This window comes from Ursus maritimus, unplaced genomic scaffold, assembly GCF_017311325.1.
Source record: "Ursus maritimus isolate PB19 unplaced genomic scaffold, ASM1731132v1 scaffold_36, whole genome shotgun sequence".
Classification (NCBI taxonomy): domain Eukaryota; kingdom Metazoa; phylum Chordata; class Mammalia; order Carnivora; family Ursidae; genus Ursus; species Ursus maritimus.
Window position 1 is genome coordinate 7,247,476 of NW_024426230.1, and position 7,119 is coordinate 7,254,594.

Below are 7,119 nucleotides of genomic sequence, written 5' to 3' on the forward strand. Positions count from 1 at the left end.
GTACCCATCCTTTGTTGACATGGGGTTGGCTTGTGTCTTGAGAAATTTTCAAACAGAGTCTGTGGATAAAAGTATAGCAGCATGTTTTGCACATTTAGGGGGGAAAATCAACAAGAACTGTTTTTTTCTTATTGTCACATGCTTTCTGGCATCATTTTAAATTTATTTATAATACTGCTGTCATTAATATTATGCTCACTTGGTTGAAATTATTTTGTTTTTCCCCTTTGGAAATAGAGCTGCTCAAGACTGATAAATAATAACACATTATATAAGTACTGTGTGGATTATTTAACATTCTGATTAATGAGATATTTTCTACCCCAAAATAACAATCTTCAGCACTTTGCAGATGTAAGCTTGTCAATCTCTGATCATGAATAGTGTTTACATTTGAAAGACAAATCTGGTACACTGGTAAAATGGTTAATTTTGCCCTCAAACCTTTTTAATGAAATCGCTGGTGCAATAGTCAGGATAAAATGTTCTCATTAAAAACTGATCTGTCTGTATGACATTCAGCCAGACCAGACAACACAAGCTCATGCAAACTCAAAGATTTTTCAGAACATAGATTCAGGTTCTGTTAAGGTTGTTTTTTACTTTGGTTATTTATCAAACCAGCAAATAAACATGGCAAAAGCTATGAAGGAGATAGGGGTACAAGAGAGTGGACTACAAAGGAGACAGGAGTACAACACAACTCATTCTGCTGCTCTGACATTCCACAAGGAATTGATCCAGTCATAAACGCTGGAATCTGAGGCTCTCTACCCTTACTACTATAGGCTAGAGGATGGCAGAGACATCGGCTCTACTCTATTAGCACAGGAGGAAATTCTTGCTTTGCCCAGTTACCTACTTCCCACATTGTCAGCCCTTCTTATCAGGGCACCAGGCTAGGCCATGACCTAGCACAGGTGTTCTTCCTCCAAACATGCTGCATGTAGAATCACAGCCACTTGGTCTTCATTAGGCTATCTGCCTTTCTTTGTCAAGCATACTTCCACTGGCAGAGGTTTTGCTAAGCTTTGTCATGGCTTTAAGAGAAAGATACATCCACGACAAAGCATATTTAAACATTCAGATTCCTCAGCTTTTGTGACAAATTTTTAACTAACCTAAGAGACTGAGGAAGTTCATAGGAAGCTAGCTAGGATGCAGGCACAAGAAGAGCAATTGGGTAATCATAGGATAAATTAAAGGGTGACTGCTTTGTATTATTATTTGTAGAAACAGGTTTTAAAAAAAAATGCTTCGTGCAACCCCCAAAGCATCAAACATATGTGATCTTTAAAATCATCAAAAGAAAAAGAGACTAAAATATTGATTTTAAGCAAAATGCTTCCAACTACTTTTCCAGGCCCTAAAGATTTCTATGTCCCTGGATTCTCAGTCCTTTAGTCACTTGAGAGCTATAAAAAGAAGTAGAATAAATTTCCTAACAGCAGTTTATTCAATCACACAGAACAGATTAAAATCGGGTTATACCCATGTGAAGAGGTATTCTTTATAGCGTCAGGATCTCCTCTGCTCTCTTAGTGAGGGAGAAGCCCCCCCCCCCACCCACCTACTATGAGGGAATTGCCTTCTAAACTCACGTTTGATGCAGTCCAATACCCTGATGACTACATTCTCTCCACAATAGTATACCACCCTGAGCATCTGTAAGGGGAAGTGAAGCCTGAGGGTAGAAGAAATGTGCTACTGTCGTTAGGAATGGACTTAGGTGCTTGAAGGAAGAGGAATGCTCAGCATGGGAACGCCATGGCTGCTATAAACTCTCACTGATAGTTCAAACCAGGAGGGATGGGAAAAGGGGCAGAATAAGGAAAAGATTTGAGAGATCAGATTCTCAATGAGTTCTCAATGGTGCTATGACTGGAGATAGTATTTCATGGAAACTTAAAAATAGTGTTTTTAAGAGGAAAAAAAAAAACCATGATTGTAGACATTTAACTCATCTTCATTCCTAATTGCCATGGAAATGACTACAGAGTATAAAACTCATATGCCAATACCAGTGCTGGAAATGAGGAAAAAAATGCCACTCACATGCCAAACACTTGAAAATTTCTACTGTAGCAAAGGTGGTATAGAAGGCCAATCTGTGACTTTCTATACTCCAAAATTACCTAGGAACTAGGTATAGGAGACCCTGAGAGAACACCACTAATACACTGCAGCTAAGAGGAATGAGGGCAAGATATGGGGCAGGCAGCCACAGCAAACAGAAAATAAGTGTGGATGAGCTTCCGTCTAGAGCAGATGGCCCCCACAAACCAAGAGTTGGCAGAGTAGGGCTTCCTCTGAAAGATATGGAAAAGATACAGTAAGTCAAAAGGAGACCATCTGGAGGAAGCAGAGGAAATGCCTTTCCTAAAATAGATTTACTACAAGACAAAAAGCTCATTTTATAAAATGTCTAATTTAGGTTCCCAAAAATGTATGTCAAATATCAAAAGGAAGAAGTTAAGAAATGTCAAATGTCATAAAGGTAAAAAACAAAATTGTTCAAATAAACCTGAGAAAGGGCAATGAACAGCAGACTGGATACTGCAGAAAATTCACTTTAGTGAAACTGAAGAAAAGTTTTTAAGGACAAAAAGGATGAAAATAATTTTAGAAAAGATAAGCTTTATGGAGAAAAAATTTTAATCATCCAATCTATGTATAATGGATACCAGAACGGTAGAAACCAAGATAAGGAAGAAAGAGAAATAGGGTAGAAGCAAATAACAAAATGGGTTTTAAAAATTAATAAAGCCTGAAACTACAGAGCAGAAAAGTTTCTGAAAATGGCCAACTCAAGAATAAATTTACATTAAAAAAAAATTCTTAAACAGTACCTATATCCATGTAAAACATTAATCCTCAAAACATGTAATTTATTAAATTTCAAAGGCAAGACATTAGCAGCATTAACTAGAGATCCTAACTAACTTCCTGCTTAGATTGAGAAATTCAATCTAAGTTTGAGAACACTGAGTCCAGTTATCTCAGATAAGGCAGCTATAATGAAAGGGAAGGAAATGTTTGGCAATTTATTCAATTCTAAGTGGAAATTGGTGTTCCTAGTGTCCATTGTACCACAGGAAACATATACTGTGAATTTCAGTATCTTATTAGGTAATGGATTATGAGTGTCTCTCTCTTCATGCTTATGCCATTAATCTCTGCCAATTTAACGGGATATTTAGAAGAAACTCAAACTGCCCAAACTGAGCAAAGGGTAGATGGAATCTTGACCTCTTACTGATCTTGACTAGTAAATACAAATATATGTGGGAATATACTCCCACAAGTTTGGCACCTTGTCTCTCAAATTAACATATGATATTGTCCACAAGTGGGCTACTCTTACTCTTCCTCCACTTCCTGAATCCCCATCCCTCCTGAATGGCTTCTTTCATTCATCTGTATTAACAACCTGTTTGAACAAGTCTTTTGGCTTTGACCTGGCCATCAATTCCAGGTCATAGCCCTCCCATTTTCCCATGTCCCTATGAATCTCTGCTGCAGATAACAGACCCTATGACTCCTAAGTCTTGCCCTAAACTCTGTAGGGATTCTCTTCTCGCCATCAGGGAGGAAAAATCATTCATGTAACTGAACTTCCACAAAGTCAATGGAAATCACAATTTTGAAAGTGATTTACAAATTGATAAATATTTATCATGATTTAGGCTTCTCCAGTGAAGATGCATGGAAGAAAATCTTCCCAATGAGTGTGAAATATAAACCAGGTGCCAACATTGATAGGGAACTTACTGAGCTGGGGGAGAATTACAAAAAATATATAGTTTCCCTGAAATTTGGAAATGTACCCAATAGTCTGAGAAGTGTCCTTTAATTTGTGGCTATGTAGCAAAAATATGGTTTTTATTTTATTTTACTTGACTCTGTAAAAGTATGTTTTAATTCATGAAACCATAAATCCAAAAGTGAGGGCTACCATTAGTGATACAGATTGAAATTAGAACTGATATGTGTCTTGGTTAAAAAATATCCCACAGGTTTTGAAATGAAAATCTACTAAGTACCAGTATTTTCACTGATTTGCTAAAAAATGATCGATGACTAGCAATATGCTTTTAATGTTAAGCTTTTCATATAAATAAATTCATTAAAATTACTTTTATATGACTTTAAGCTAGATATTTTAATGTATCATAGGCTGTAATTTATAATTTTATAAATTTTAAACATCTTAACAATCCGAGTACATGTACTGTTTGATTAAGCAGCCCATTACTGAAAAATGTGAATGATCTGACTTAGATGATAAACTGTCTGTACAATGAAAGACATGGGCGAGCAGAACGAGTATGAACAATTAGATTGTAACTACCTGCTTATGGTGCTGCTTATGTGACCATTTGCATTGATAAATATAGATGAACACAAAGAGACAGAATTTATAGACTCATTACCTGCACATTACAAATGTCATTAATCATATGTCATTGTAGAAATATGAAATAGGAAATACATTCATTAACTTAACTCAAGACTCTAAGGAGACAATCTATGGAGAGAATAAAAACATACTATTGCAATAAATATTTTGCATCTGAATATAGTTCATGCAAAGCATTTGTTTTTCTTTCTAATTCCTTAAATGTCTTGGGACCTGGTTACCTATGTTTTAAAAATAATCCAGCACTGTATTCTGCTTTTTGTCTGTACTCTAGAAATGACCAGACCTGAAAAAAATTACACATTAATGGTAAAGAACAATAAGAAATTAGAAAAAGAATGTATAAAAGTTGAGTTCTTGAACTAGGATTGGCAGATATAGCAGCTTCATGAAAAGAGACAAAGTTTGTCAGGAAAGAAACTAAATCAAAAAACATATGAGTCTTGTCTAACTGTGAAGGAAACTTAACACTGTCAGGCCCTACTATTTACTATATTTTAATTAGTTAAATTAGAATCAGTTAAGATTCTTTCAATTCTAATTATCTACTTTTTTTTATCTAATTTATTCTAATTATCTACCTTTTTTTATTTAAAATCAATTAACATACAGTGTATTATTAGTTTCAGAGGTACAGCACAGTGATTCATCAGTTGGATATAACACTCAGTGTTCATTACATCACATGCCCTCCTTAATGCCCATCACCCACTCACCCCATCCCCCCACCCACTCCAGCAACCCTGTTTGTTTCCTATAGTTAAGAGTCTCTTATGGTTTGTCCCCCTATCTGATTTGTCTTTATTTTTTCTTCCCTTCCCCTATTTTCATCTGTTCTGCTTCTTAAATTCCAAATATGAGTGAAATCGTATAATAATTGTCTTTCTCTGATTGACTTATGTCACACAGCATACTACCCTTCAGTTCCATCCATGTCATTGCAAGTGGCAAGATTTCATTTTTTGATGGCTGAGTAATATTCCATTCTGTGTGTGTGTGTGTGTGTGTGTGTGTGTGTGTATTCCACATCTTCTTTATCCACTCATCTGTTTATGGAAATCTGGGCTCTTCCCATATTTTGGCTATTGTGGACAGCTATGAACAGTGGGGTGCAGGTGCCTCTTCAAATCACTGTTTGCATCCTTTGGATAAATACCTATTAGTGTAATTGCTGGGTCATAGGGTAGCTCTATTTTTAACTTTTGAAGGAACCTCCATACTGTTTTCTAGAGTGGTTGTACCAGCTTGCATTCCCACCAACACTATAAGAGGGTTCCCCTTTCTCCATATCCTCACCAACATCTGCTGTTTTCTGACTTGTTAATTTTAGCCATTCTGACTGGTATGAGGTGTTATCTTACTGTGGTTTTGATTTATATTTCCCTGATGTTGAGTGATGTGAAGCATTTTTTCATGTGTCTGTCTGCCATTTGTATGTCTTCTTTTCTATCTATCTTCTTTAGCATACTTTTGGATATTTTTGTCTTATATTTTGGTTTGATTGTACCAAGATCAGCTATCTTTCTCCAAGACCAGTTCTAATAATCTGGTATTTTGGTTTTTGTTTTTTTTTTTTTTTTAAAGTACATGCTTCTCCTATTTCATTGAGCCAAATTTTTTTTTTACAGCAGCCTGGCCTCAGGGAAAGGTAGTACTTGAGGATACACCCTTTGTCTTGTCTTCTCAAAGCTGCCCAGTATGCAGATTTCAGGTGGATGTATATTCCATTCATGGTAACATGTGCACCTCTCCACAGTCTCCAGACCCTTGATTTTCCTGGTTTTTGCCCTTCCCCTTAGACATACCATCATAAGGAAATAGATTTTTTGGGACATTCTAAATTTTGGATTTTGTGTAATAGGGCAGCAAAATAAATTATTTGTAAGTTGTTTGAGTTTGGCTATTTCTGTGGTTGGATTGTTTGGAAATTTAAGAATGGTGTTTGAAAAATATTTTGAAATTGAAACCACAAAAGGATTTCAAAGCACTTGTCTGAGGTTTTTCTAACTTTCTGAGAAGGTGGTTTGTAATTTAAGATTCACTGTTATGTGTGGATGAGAATTGCTAGCTTACCTGAACCAGCTGCTACCACCTCATGTTATGTTCATAATATTGAAGTGAGAATTTTGGCAAGTGAAAACGGTTGTTTAAAACCTAAGAGGCTGGAAGCATCTGTCAAACAGTGTATTCAGGCCCAAACCTAATGGTTTACAAACCAGATGATGAGTGTGTACATGTTATGAATTGCTGCTGTATGTTGCTTTACTAAGTATTGTACACAAAGTGGTTAAAGTTTTCATTCTACTGATGTGACTCATCAATACAACAGATGAGATGTTTGATAGAAACATTGCTGTCATTTTTAATGAATTCATAAGCTATTGTTCAACTCCCTTTCATGCTACAGGCCCAGCTGAAAGCCCAAGAATTTGTGTTTAATCAGACACGGTACATGTCTATCTTTCACAAAACAGTGGGATAATGACCCCTATAATTTTTTGGAAAATCTTAACTTCTTAAGTCTGTCAAGACTGATTTGAGAAGACTCTGCTTAACTCTTTGGAAGAGCTCATTCTTATATAAACTTTTTACACTTTCAATTCATCATTTAGTATATTTTGACTTCTCCTTCAAGTATAATCAGAAGATAGCTTTAATACATTGCCCAAGCTACTAATACACAAGAAGCCACAGTTAAC